The sequence below is a fragment of the Oryctolagus cuniculus genome, chromosome 1 (assembly GCF_051225735.1).
Source record: "Oryctolagus cuniculus isolate XC-2025 breed Fujian yellow rabbit chromosome 1, ASM5122573v1, whole genome shotgun sequence".
In the NCBI taxonomy this organism is placed as follows: domain Eukaryota; kingdom Metazoa; phylum Chordata; class Mammalia; order Lagomorpha; family Leporidae; genus Oryctolagus; species Oryctolagus cuniculus.
This window is the reverse complement of record NC_142867.1, coordinates 102,260,310-102,273,432: the sequence shown is the minus strand read 5'-3', so window position 1 is coordinate 102,273,432 and position 13,123 is coordinate 102,260,310. Positions and strand designations below refer to the sequence as shown.

The 13,123-nt window shown below is 41.8% G+C and overlaps 1 long non-coding RNA gene across 6 annotated transcripts in view; it reads right to left on the bottom strand.

Annotated features, from left to right (window-relative positions):
- Positions 1–7,656, bottom strand: part of LOC138850578 (uncharacterized) — a 47,383-nt gene extending 39,727 nt beyond the window's left edge. For 4 of the 6 annotated variants that reach the window (XR_016219870.1, XR_016219876.1, XR_016219874.1 and 1 more), the window contains exon 1: positions 7,305–7,643. This is a non-coding gene — a long non-coding RNA (uncharacterized LOC138850578). Of the gene's footprint in view, positions 1–3,573; positions 3,660–7,304 lie in introns of all 6 variants that reach the window. The other 2 variants (XR_016219875.1, XR_016219878.1) reach the window with 1 other exon arrangement.
- Between the last annotated feature and the right edge of the window lie 5,467 nt (positions 7,657–13,123).

Genomic DNA, 13,123 nt, shown 5'->3' with positions numbered 1-13,123 from the left:
GAGGCCTCAAGCCACTGGTCAGCACTGTGTGAGTCACCTCGGAGCAGATCCGCTGGCACTAACCAAACCTGTGATGACCACAGCTCCTGCTGAAACCCGGACTCCGACTGCAGGAGGTGCCCTAGGCCATAACCACCCAGCTAAGCCTCTCCCTAATTCCTGACTCACAGAAACTGTGATAATAATTATTTATTGCTGTTTTTTTTTTTTTTTTTTTGACAGGCAGAGTGGACAGTGAGAGAGAGAGACAGAGAGAAAGGTCTTCCTTTGCCGTTGGTTGCTGTTTTAAGCTCTAACTTTGGGGACAAGTTGTACAGGAATAGACAGCTAATCCAAGTAAATACAGTAGTGTCATGAGAACATAGGACTCCATAGGAGTCAGCTTGCTGTGCCTGTGTGAGAAGTTGTTCATATCATCAGCTCCATACCCAAAGTATGAAACAAACATGACTAGAAACAACACACTCATAAACGCACACCCTGGCTCCTGTTTGACAAGTTGTTTGGAGCATTGTTTATGTAATTTCTGTCTTTAACAGTGGTAAATATACAAAACATAAAATATACTATCTTAGCCATTTCTAAGTGTGAAATCTAGTAGTGTTAGGTACACTCACATTGTTGTGCAACAATTCCCGGAACTGGTTCACCTTGCAAAACTGAAATTGTGTATCTATTAAGCAACTTCTCATTTTCCCCAACCCCTAGTCCCAGACAATCAACATTCTACTTTCTGTTTCTATGGATCTGACTGCTATATATGGCTCATATAAGTAGACTCCTACAGCATTTCCCTTCTTATGACTGGTTTACTTCATTTAGCATAATGTCCCAGAGTTCATCTGTGTTGCAGCATGTAACAACATTTCCTTCTTTTTTGGGATAGTGCTGTGGCATAGAAAGTTAAGCCTCTGCCTGCAGTATCTGCATCCCATAGGGTAGTGCTTCAAGTCCCAGCTGCTCCACTTCTGATCCAACTCCCTGCTAATGTGCCGGGAAAGCAGCGGGAGATGGCCCAAGTGTTTGGACCACTGAACACTCACGGGAGTCCCCAAAGAAGCTCCTGGCTTCTGGCTCAGGCCTGGCACAGAACTAGTTGTTAAAGCCATTTGGAAAGTGAACCAGTGGATGGAAGCTCTCTCTCTCTCTCTCTCTCTCTCTCTCTCTTTCTCTCTGAATCTCTGCCTTTCAAATAAATAAATAATTTACCAAAAAAATTCTGTCCTGAATTATATTCCTTCATATGTATATATTATATTTTGTTTACCCAGTTATCTGTCCACAGGCCTTTGGCTTTTTTCTATTGTCTGGATAATGTGAGTATAACACTGCTGTGAACACTGGTGTCCAAATAAGTCTTCAAAATTCTATTTTCAATTCCTTTAGCTATGTATCTAGGAATGGAAATGTAGGATTATACAGTAATTCTACTTTTAACTTTTTGAGGAATCACGATCCTGTTTTTCATACTGCTATTATTTTATATTCCCACTTACTGTTTACAAGGGTTTCCATGTTCACCAATACTTGTTTTTTCCTGTTTTGTTTGTTTGCTTATATAGTAGTCAGCCTAATGGGTGTGTGATAAAGTATTACTTTATCGTAGTTTATTACTTGTAGTTAAAAATTTATCCATGTAGTAAAAACGAAAGCCATTCTGTTCTAAATTAAACTAATATTCAGTTTCATAAATATTTAGGCAAAATGTGTGTGTGACTGATTGAAAAGACAGTTATTTATTCCGTTTTCATTTCCTGTTAGGGTTTGTTCTCGCTGAGTCGCTGGTCTATGACACAGAGACAGGAGTGCAAAATGTCAGAGAGAGCATGGAAGAGATCAGCCTCTTCCGAGCCCCATGGCCCTGCTCACAGTCACCAGTCCCCATTAACAGTCTCTCTAGACACCTCGTTATGCCTCTTCTGAAGTGGACAGGGATTTCAGTTACGCCCGTGGAAATTTGGGATAGGAAGCTGAATCCACAGCTTGGAGCTCTGAGGTTGAGGTGACTTACAATGCTGTGGATCTTGTTTCTAACGAGCAGCTACTTGTTTCTGTCCATTTTCTCCTCTCCCTGGGCCACAAAAGAGATAATTCCTTTACAAACACCTTAGAGGTAACCTGACTGTGTCTCTTGAACTTGGTATGTAGCTCAGTGCATAATTGAGAACCATGAGAAACAGCTATGCCTGTAGCTTGTCAGTGTTTTGGCTTTCTACTGGCCCTGACATTTCCTTTGGGACAGAAGAGATCTCATTGTTTAGTGAAAAAACAAAACAAAACAAAACCCAGTTATGTCCTATCTCCAGCTACTGTGACCACATCAATTTTTTTGTCTCCATCTCACTGGCAGCTGCTGCCCTCCTATCACCCATAGGGCCTGTTATCCTTGGAGCACAGCAACCTTGGCCGCCGTTGCCACTGGAGTCCCCATAGACAGATCCCATGGCACAGAGTCTGTCACTCAGGCTGTCACCATCGTCTGCCATCTCTGCCTCAGCAGCCGTCAAGTCTCCTGTGACCACATCTACTGCTGTCTCAGCAGCAGTCACACGTCCTGCCAGTGGCTGGCCCATCATGAGCCTGCACGGTCACCTGCACAGCTTTCAGTGACTGCTGCCCATGTTTTAGTAGAACAGAGAGAGAGATTCCAACTGTGGTTCACTCCCCAAATGGCTGCAATAGCCAGGGCTGGGCCAGGCTGAAGCCAAAAAACAGGAGCTTCATCTGGGTCTCCCACATGGGTGCAGAGGCCCGAGCACCTGGGCCATCTTCTACTGCTTTCCCAGGCATATTAACAGGGAATTGGATCAGAAGTAGAGCAGCCGGGACTCAAACAGGCACTCATATGGGATTCTGGCACTGCAGGCAACAGCTTAGCCCACTATGCCACAATACTGGTCCCAAGAATAACTTCTAAAGGAAGAGAAATAAATGGTTGATTGGCATCTTACATGTAGGAGCAGGATTTTTCAATGGATGGACTTTACAACAGATTACTTTTGTAGGAGTGCAGTTGTTTCTTCTATTTCTTTCCTTTTTATTTATTTATTTATTTATTTTGTTTATTTGAAACATAAAGTTAAAAGTTACACAGAGAGAAGGAAAGACAGAGAGAGGAAGAGGTCTTCCATCCACTGGTTCACTCTCCAAATGGCCACAACAACTGGGTCTGGCCAGGTTGAAGCCAGGATCCTGACACTCCATCTGGGTCTCCCATGTGGATGGCCGGGGCCCAAGCGCTTTGGCCATCTTCTGTTTCTTTCCCAGCGCAACTGCAGGGAACTGGATCAGAAATGGAGCAGCAGGGATTTGAACCGGTGCCCATATGTGATGCTGGCTTCGCAGGCTGTATCTTAACCTTCTGTGCCACAACACCTTAATGTTTCTTTGGGCAACTTCTATACATCAGCATATAAAACTCTTGTTTTGGGCTGGTCAGTTTCTCAAAAAAAAAAAAAAAAAAGAAAAGAAAAAAGAAAACCTCCAATTTTGTCTAAAAGATTTACTATAAGCTTGCCTCTTGGAATTCTGGGAGATTCCATTATTATTAGGACTTTGATGTAGTATACATACCTCTTCACTCCCACTATGCCTGGTGTTACAGTGTTCAAAGCCCCTCTGGACCAGGGTCTCCAGAGAGAGTATTTTACTCCAGTTTTCTGCAGAATGAGAGAGGGTTATAGGGTAGAGAGGAAGAGATTTGGGTGCACGAATTGCAACTTTCAACCAATCCTCCTGTTTTCAATCTTAAAAGGCTGCTGAGGGCTACATGCCTAAGTATTTCTGGAACTCAAGAAACCATTTTGCTTCTTGTTATTTTTCCCCTGTAGGTACTTAGATCATGTTTAAGATAATACTTAATGTATGCTAAACTGATCTTCTGTATATAAAGAGAATTGAAAATGAATCTTGATGTGAATGGAAGGGGAGAGGGAGGGGGAAAGGGGACGGTTGCGGGTGGGAGGGACGTTATGGGGGGGAAGCCATTGTAATCCATAAGCTGTACTTTGGAAATTTATATTCATTAAATAAAAGTTTGAAAGCAAAAAAAAAAAAAGATAGGATTTAAAGAGAAGGGAGAGAGAGTGCAGGTGCTCAGTCTATCATATTTACTCAAAAGTCACTCTTGTTTTTTCCTATTCTTTACCATTTGAACTTTCATCTTTTGTGTATCAAATATTTATTTGTGTGCGTGAATGGAGAAGAGGATATGAGCTGGATATCACTGAATACCAGAGCAAGCCCCAAGCCCCGTATTTAATGAGTATCCTTTCCTTTCTTCTTGCTTGTAATCCGCAAGGGAGTAGGGTAAACTTTAGCCTTCATGAATCAGAAATGCTATCAGAAAAATTGTAACTTTTCTCTGGCTCTTAAAAGATGGGAGGGAGTTATTGAGGCACAGGAAATAAAATGTGAGACTGTACAGAAATATGAAAACAGACGGAAAGTAGAAAATGATATGGAATATGAAAATAAGGGGTCAGGTCCTAAAGGATACTTTATGCCATGCAGAAAAAATTTGACTTTGTGTGTGGGCAACTAGGTCATAATATGATAAGCTAAGCCTAACATTTTAAGAGATAGATGTATGGGGGCTGGTATTTTGGTGCGGTGGCATCCCATATGGCCACCAGTCAATGTCGTGGCTGCTCTACTTCTGATCCAACTCCCTGATAATGGCCTGGAAAAGCAGCAGAAGATGGTTCAAGTGCATGAGCCCCTGCCGCCCACGTGGAAGATCCAGATGAAGCTGTTTTTTAAATATTTATTTACTTGTTTGAAAAGCAGAGACACAGAGAGAGTGGAGAGAGAGATTGTCCATTTACCGGTTCACTCCTCAAATGACAACAATGCCCAGGGTTAAGCCAGGCCAAACCCAGGAGCTTCTTTCAGGTCTCCACGTGGGTGCAGAGTCCCAAGCACTTGGGCCATCCTCCACTGCTTTCCCAGGCACGCTGGCAGGGAGCTGGATTGGAAGTGAGGCAGCAGGGATTGAACCAACATCAACACCAGATGCCAGCACTACAGGCGAATGCTGACCCCCAAGTATGTGGTTAAACACCACAATGAAATCAAATTAAAATCAGTAACAGAAAGAACTTCAGGAAATCTCATAATACTCAGAAATTAAGCAACGTACTTCTAAGTAAATAATGAGTCACAGAGGAAATCATCATATAGAAAATATATGCAATTTAATAAAAATGAAGACACGGGGGCCAGCACTGTGGCTTAGTGTGTAAAACCACTGCCTGCAGTGCCGGCATCTCAATGGGCACCGGTTCTAGTCCTGGCTGTTCCACTTCCTATCCAGCTTTCAGCTATGGCTTGGGATAGCAGTAGAAGATGGCCCAAGTCCTTGGGCCCCTACACCCATGTGGGAGACCTGGAAGAAGCTTCGGATCGGCACAGCTCCAGTGGTTGCGGCCAATTGGGGAGTGAACCAGCGGATGGAGGACCTCTCTCCCTCTCTCTGCCTCTCCTTCTTTCTCTGTATAACTCTGACTTTCAAATAAATAAATTTTTTAAAAAAATGAATACACGTGTCAAAATTGTGATATGCAGCTCAGGCTTGGAGGGAATTTTTTGCTTTATATGTGTTCATTTCAAAGGAAGGAAAATCCAAAATTAATAATGTATGTGTACACCTTAGAAAGTTAGAGATGGCCAAGCAAGTCTTCTGGCCCACTAGAGAGAGGAACTGTCAACACCTCTCTCCTCCCCACTCCACTCTTGCCGCACAAATAACACAATACGGTTTACATGATACTAAATGGCAACAGACTAAATGTTTTCACCCTAAAAGTCATATGTTTATGATGAGGAAGGTAGGAGGGAGGAAAGAAGGGAGGGGAAAGGAAAGAAAAGAGGAAAGGTAGGGGACGGCGATGTGGCACAGCGGGTGAAAGCCCTGGTTGAAGCGCTGGCATCCCATATGAGTGCCAGTTCTAGTCCCGGCTGCTGCTCCTCTGATCCAGCCCTCGGCGGTAGCCTGGGAAAGCGGTAGAAGATGGCCCAAGTCCTTGGGCCCCTGTACCCACACGGGAGATCCAGAGGAGGCTCCTAGCTCCAGGCTTGGGATCATTGCAGCTCTGGCCATTGTGGCCAATTCAGGAGTGAACTAGTGGATGGAAGACCTCTCTCTCTCTTTCTCTTCCTCTCCTTCTCTCTGTGTGTAGCTTTGGCTTTAAGATAAATAAATAAATCTTAAAAAAAAAAAAAAAGCCTTGTGGAAACGAAATTTAGAGTTGGGAAAACCAGGAACTGGTAAAATCTACCTCCTCTTTCCTTGAGTGAGACTCTGTGTGTGTGTTGGTGAGTGTCACCAAATAGGAAATTGGATTGTGCAGCACAGGCTGTATGTTAGCAAACAGAAATTGAGGAGGTGGCTGCTGCTCGTCTTTCAACAGAGACAAGCCCAGGGGGACAGCGGACGGCTGAGCTCCCTGAGACAAACCTGGATGAGGTGTAGAGTGAAATGAAGAATCCGCGCTCTTGCACCCACATGGTAAACACAGCCCTAAGAAGTCACTCCAGAATCCCCATTAGACAAAGTGATCAAGTAGGAAAGACATGGATTAGAACAAAAGTATGTTCCCTGTATTCCCAGGGAGCACAAGCCGCGGAGACAACGGAAATGTCAGTGCTGGATCCAGATGTCTGAAGACAGGGGCAGAATCGACACAGAGCAGGGAGAAAACTGTCTTTTCTTTTTTTTTCTTTTTTTTTTTAAGAATCATAGAGAAACAAACCTAAGCCAAAAGAATCAGAGATCTGTGAGAAGCAGAAAAAAAAAAAACAAAAAAACAACTAAGGAGCTAAGGACAACTCTCAGGGAATGGACACCGAAGGGACTGAAATACCTTCCAGAGATTCAGCACAGATCATTCGTTGCAAAGTCTTATTGAGGCAGAAATTGGAGGAGCTGAGTCCAGCCGCCGCCCTATCGGCCCCGACAGTGTGGAGGCCAGGAAAAATACCTGGAGCTGGGTCACCGACGGGTGGTGCCAATCCAACCAGGGGAAAGCGAGACCGTGGTGAGACTGGGATTACAAAATAAATGAAGAATCTGGGCTTTGTAGACCTATCCATTTCTGGACTCTCATCTTTGCTTTCCGTCCCTCATTTTTTTTTTTTTTAATTCCAACTTAGTCCCAGCTGAACTGACAGGAAAACTGAATTCCCACATCTCAATCAGGATAAATAATAGCTCAGGGCAGATAAAGGTGGAGAATGTGAGGCTGAGAGGAAAGGGAGGGAGTAGGATGGGGCAGGCCAATACCTTCCTCCCCAGGGATTCCTACCTTATCTTCATGAAGTCCCGGCTTGCTTGCGCAGCTTGGTTTTGGCCAGGAGGTGACAGAGGCTGTTGGACTTCCCATTGTCAGGGCCCGGAGGAACAAATAAAGGATTGGCTCTATGGAGTTGTGGAATGTTTATTATCTTCAAGAAAAGCATTTGTCCTCTCCCGAGGGGAAATCCTGTCATCTTATCGTTGGGCTCCTCCTGATGTCAGTATTATCCACTGCCTTACTGTAAAGGGCCTGACAAGCCGATGACCTGTCTGTGGGCACCCACCCCGGGCCAGGGGCTGAGTGCTAAACCAGCCCCCACAGCAGCTCCGATTGTTACAATGGCCCTGAACCCAAGCCCTCCCGCCTGACCCCTGCCCCGGCTGCTGCCCTGTCCTTTCCTCCCCCACCCCTTCCAGGAAGCAGGATGTCTCATGCTCCAGCCTCGAGCCTCCAGCTTTGGAGGCCAGCCCCAGAGTTGAGAAATGGAACTCCTAGGGTATTCAAGAGCCAGAGCGAGGCAAGGCTAGTGCCACCTGGCTGGCCTTCTCACTCACCCAGTCCTACTGATGGAAATGGACGGGACACCCTTATGGGGAACAACTGCTCTCACAACCTTGAAATTGCCCAGAAATTGAGGGACTTTTTAAAACCTGATTCCTCATTTTTATTTATCTATTTTTAAAATTGTGATGTGTGGGGCCGGCGCTGTGGCGCAGTGGGTTAACGCTCTGGCCTGAAGCACTGGCATCCCATATGGGTGCCGGTTCTAGTCCCGGCTGTTCCACTTCTGATCCAGCTCTCTGCTATGGCCTGGGAAAGCAGTAGAAGATGGCCCAAGTCCTTGGGCCCCTGCACCCGTGTGGGAGACCTGGCTCCTGGCTTCAGATCGGTGCAGTTCCGGCCGTTGTGGCCATCTGGGGAGTGAACCAGCGGATGGAAGACCTCTCTCTCTCTCTCTCCACTCTCTCTGTGCAACTCTGACTTTCAAATAAATAAATAAATCTTTTAAAAAGTTGTGATGTGTATTTTTAAAGATTTATTTATTTATTATTTGAAAGGCAGAGTTATAGAGAGGCAGAGGCAGAGAGAGAGAGAGAGATCTTCCATCTACTGGTTCACTCCCTAATTGGCCGCAACAGCCAGAGCTTCCTCCTGGTCTCCCACTGTTGCAGCCATGTGGGGAGTGAACCAGCAGATTGAAGACCTATCTCTGCCTCTGCCTCTCTGTAACTCTGCCTTTCAACTAATAAATAAATAAATCTTTAAAAAAAGATTTTATACATCATTTTTCTTCATCTCTTCTGCAGAATCTATGCAAATAAAATGACATTAGCAACAAGTCACTATTATTCTCTCTGCCTAATAAGTAAATACTTTACAATTCTGCTTCCTGGGTTTCCTTTCTTATTTCTGTTGCTAATTTTTCAAAATAGCTTTCCAAGGTGAATTTCGGAACAGAATGCTTGCTTTATGTCTTTGTCCTCCTATTGTCACTGGTCTTTGCAGCCTTGTCTGTAATACACTCACATACTGAAACCAAAAGCAAACACAGTCATAAGTTTATATAGGATAATGTCTGAGCTGATGTTGTCTTCATATCATTAACCCACATTTGGAGACTTATAAAAATGCAGTTTAACAGGTTTGGAGATTAATTGTGGAAATAATGTCCAGTTCAGAAAAGACAGAACTGCAGGATTTTATAAATAAAATGCAAACAAATCTTGGCAAAAGAAATTTGCAAACCCTGTGTGGTGCAGGAATTAGCTACAGGACAGTCAAGAGACAGTGAAATCCTCACCTCTAGAGGAACAAAGCTGGCACTGGAATTGTATGAGAGTTGATTTCTAAATGAAACCAGGTCCTTTTTTGCTGTAAAGTGAGATCATGTTACATAACACTGTCCTGAACTCTGTCTGCTGGAGATTGTTGTTAGCATGTGTTTTTGTAAACATGAATCCCTTTACATAACAGAAAATTCTTATTTTTAATGAAACCTGAAAGGACCCCTTTAATCAAAGAATGAAGATAGCTGTACCAAAGACAGAATAATGTTTTCTAAGCTAATATGGTTTTTTACAGAGTTCCTTAATTTACAAATAATGGAAGTTTACCAGTCCCATGTCAACCTTGGAAATTTCATGAAAAGTGTGTTTAAGAAATAAATTGTTATTTTTAGACAAATGGAGAGAGAGGTTTTAAGCCAGAGTTTTGATAAATGGCAGAAGCCGACATAACTGCTAAGGGCCAATCTGACGGGAATTGGCAGTGACAACAAACAGAACAATGAAGGTCCATTATCTCAGGGTTCACAGAAGAACAACTTGGCCACCTGCCAGACGTACAATCAGTCTATTTCAGTGTTTGTCACACAAACCCATGGATTTTTCCAAATAATAGTAAATTAGGTGTGGTCCTTCTCTCTCTCTCTCTCTCTCTTTCTCTCTCTCTCTCTTTTTTTTAAGTCAAAGGATTTCCTGACACTCTGTCTAGAAGTTGTGATAATATCTTTGTATATTTTTACAAAAGGGTACAATATGCACCTATGATAAGAAACAAACAGAAGAGAAACAATGGTATTTGGTATCAGCTTTGTGCTTTGGAGGTGGCTGGAGAATTTTGTTTTCAATGGTTTTGTTTGGACTTTGTTAACCTACATCAGAACTGACTTTGCCTCAGTCCAAACCCCCTGAAACATGTGCTTTTGATACTACACAATAACGAATACGGTGTTGCACTTTGTGTGTTTAGCAATCTAGTCTCCACTCATTCACAGGAAAGCAGCACAGGCAGCCATCACTGGTACCCAATCATGGCCTACAGCATGTAACTTGAGGGTTCACACACATCTTTGTAGCCAGATATCTGTATTTATTAGCACACTGTAGTAACTGATGCTTAATCATTTCCAAGTTTAGCTGCTATCCCAATTGTCAGAATAAATGCAACTGAAATCTGAAATATTGGTTCTGAAGAGAAAATAGTCCTCAAACTCAAATAATTTGATCATATTTAGTATTGAAACTGTCATAAAGTAGCCAAAAATTTGAGCTTAATATTAATAAAGAATTTTTAGCTTTATTAATTGGAAATAGATTCATTGATAAATCTTCAAATAAAAATAAAACATGATCTTACTGTTTTTGGTGATGTTTTTAAAAAAATATGTTAAAATAATTGCTAAAACTTCAAATAATGATCAAAAGAAATCCACTGTCAACAAAAAAGTCTCAGCAAAATATGAATAGTAGGCAATTCCTTCAATCTGATAGAGGGTGCCAAGAAAAATCTTATAATTAGCATTATACTTAATGGTAAAGACTGAATACATTTCCCCTAATATTGAAAGTGATGCAAAGGTACCTGCTGCTGCTACTTTTATTTGAGATTGTACTGGATATCTTCTACAATAAAGCAAGAAAAAAAGACACACTGCTTGGAAAGGAAAACTGTATCTATTTTTCTATAGGCAAAATGGTAGCCTACAGAATATTTCACACACACACACAAAAGCTAGTAATCGAGTTTACTAATGTTGCAAGATTTAAGTTTGACATATAAAAATCTACTATATTTCTGAACTTGAAATTAAAAAAAATAATATTGTGGTAAAAAAAATTTGAGGTTAAGCTGCTTGGGAAACCCACATTATTAGAATGCCTGGGATCAAGTTCTTCCTCTGCTTCAGATCCACCTCTTTGCTAACAGACCTGGGAGGCAGCAAATCATGGCCCAAGTACTTGGGTTCCTGCTGCCCATGTGGGAAACCAGGATGGAGTTCTTGACTCCTGCCTTTGGCATGACCCAATCCTGGCTGTCACAGGCATTTGGAAAATGAACCAGCAGACAGAAGATAGCCCTCTTTCTCTCTCTCCTTCTCTGTCACTCTGCCTTTCAAATAGAAGAAACAAAGCAATGTTATTTATAATATTTTCAAAATATAAAATACTTATGGTTGGATTTAACCAAATAATATGATATATATTACATGTATTATTACATTACTGTATACATTGTATATTGTAATTTATTCAACATTTGTTTTTGTGAGACATATAAAAGAATATGTGCAAACTATATCACTATATTTTTCAAAGTATTAAATGTCATGGAGCTTTTAAGTTGTACCCCTCTTTTTTCCCCTCCCTGTTTAAGGAAACAAGGAATTTTCTTGAAGGAAGTTATTATTTTAATACGACATCTTAAAACAGATGAGTCAGCTTTATGAAAAAGTAAGAACCAAAGCATCAGTTTTGAGTGAAGTAGTGCCATATTCATTAACACCAAACTAAACTGTAAGTCTGCTTTGTTTGTTGTTTCATAAGCATGTTAATAGTTTATTTGTTCTGCTAATATACAAATTCTCTGCCATAAATAACCTCTGGTAAACAACCCGGTAAAAACTGTGTGAGATTTTTTAAGGCATAGCTTGTGAAATGAATGGTCAATTCATTTTTCTTTTTAGCTTAATGTTTTACTATAGATTTCCAGTAGAAGTGGCCACTTCATAAGAATTGACAATCACTCAGCTACAAATATCACTTACTTTTATAGACTATGAATAGCTAAAACTGTGAAGAGTCACTCTAAGGTCTACAGCCTAGACGGATTTTCTGTGTTTAACTGTTTCATCCAGGGACAAAACCAAGACGCAGGGCAAGTGCATCTTCATTTATATTTACTTATGGAAGCCTGAATCTTCTGGGTCTTTACCAGATAATTCTGACCTCCCCCCAAGTGACTGATGTGTCCTTGGCTGGGCTAGCACTAATGAATTAGTCTCAGATGGTCTGTGAAGTCCAAGCCTGTGGCCCTTAAGAATTCAGGCAAGGTCACGGTCCATAGCCCCAATGTTGCATCAGCTTTCAATGAGATATTTAGAAAGAAAAATGGTAAAGAAGCATTCAAAATCTTACACTATATGAAGCCAGAGTGAATAACTATACTGTGAATGAGGCCTACAGGAACCTGTTCAGAAAGAAATAATCTAAAATGTGATTTAGATATTGTAGTAGGTCAAGAAATGTGTTGAAATGGTGAGGCTAGATAATGAAATGGTAAGGGCAAGGATGTTACCAGTGATGGTGCTAGGTGCTTTTAGGTGATAACAAGAGTTTGCTGGGTGAACAAACAGTTGTTATCTAGGAATGCAGGGAAAAAAGAGGGGAATTAAAGAACTTCAACAAAGAAAAGAGACCTTGGATTTGGATGTGACTCTCAGAATAACCTTAGGTGGTTTTCTGGGTGAAGAAGGAAGACATGAAGATGAGCAATCTGGGTTTCCTCTGAAATGTAAATAAATCACGCTTCTCTCCAGTGTTTTTGTCCTTTCCCATACAGACTTTTAGAGATCAACTGGGGTGGGAAGAATGATGCCTTCCTTATCAAAGGAAACAGGCTGAAAAATCTCCAGCCCCGGGAGTAAATTAGAGATCAAGGAATTAGATTGCCTGGATCCAATTTTTATCAAAATGATGGGTCAGAGAGAAAAGGGAACCTCAAAAAGCCTGACCTACTTACATTCCAGGGAAAAAGTGAATGAGTAGTGTAACTACCAAACTTTTCAAGGTCCTTACAAGTTTGAAATTTCACTGTGATGTTATTTTAATCCTCACCCATGCTTTTCTTTTTTTGTGGGTTGTGCAATTTTTCAGATACACTCAAATAGGGTCATTTTATGGCTTAGGAAGGGAGGGAAAAAGCAAGGACATTGCTTTTAGAGTCAGAGGGAAGAAAGCTCAGGCTGGGCATGTGGGGGTGATGCTGAAACAAACGAGGGTCAGACTTGGATCCTCTGGGAGGAAAGGAGGAATAAAGAGGGCGGCCTG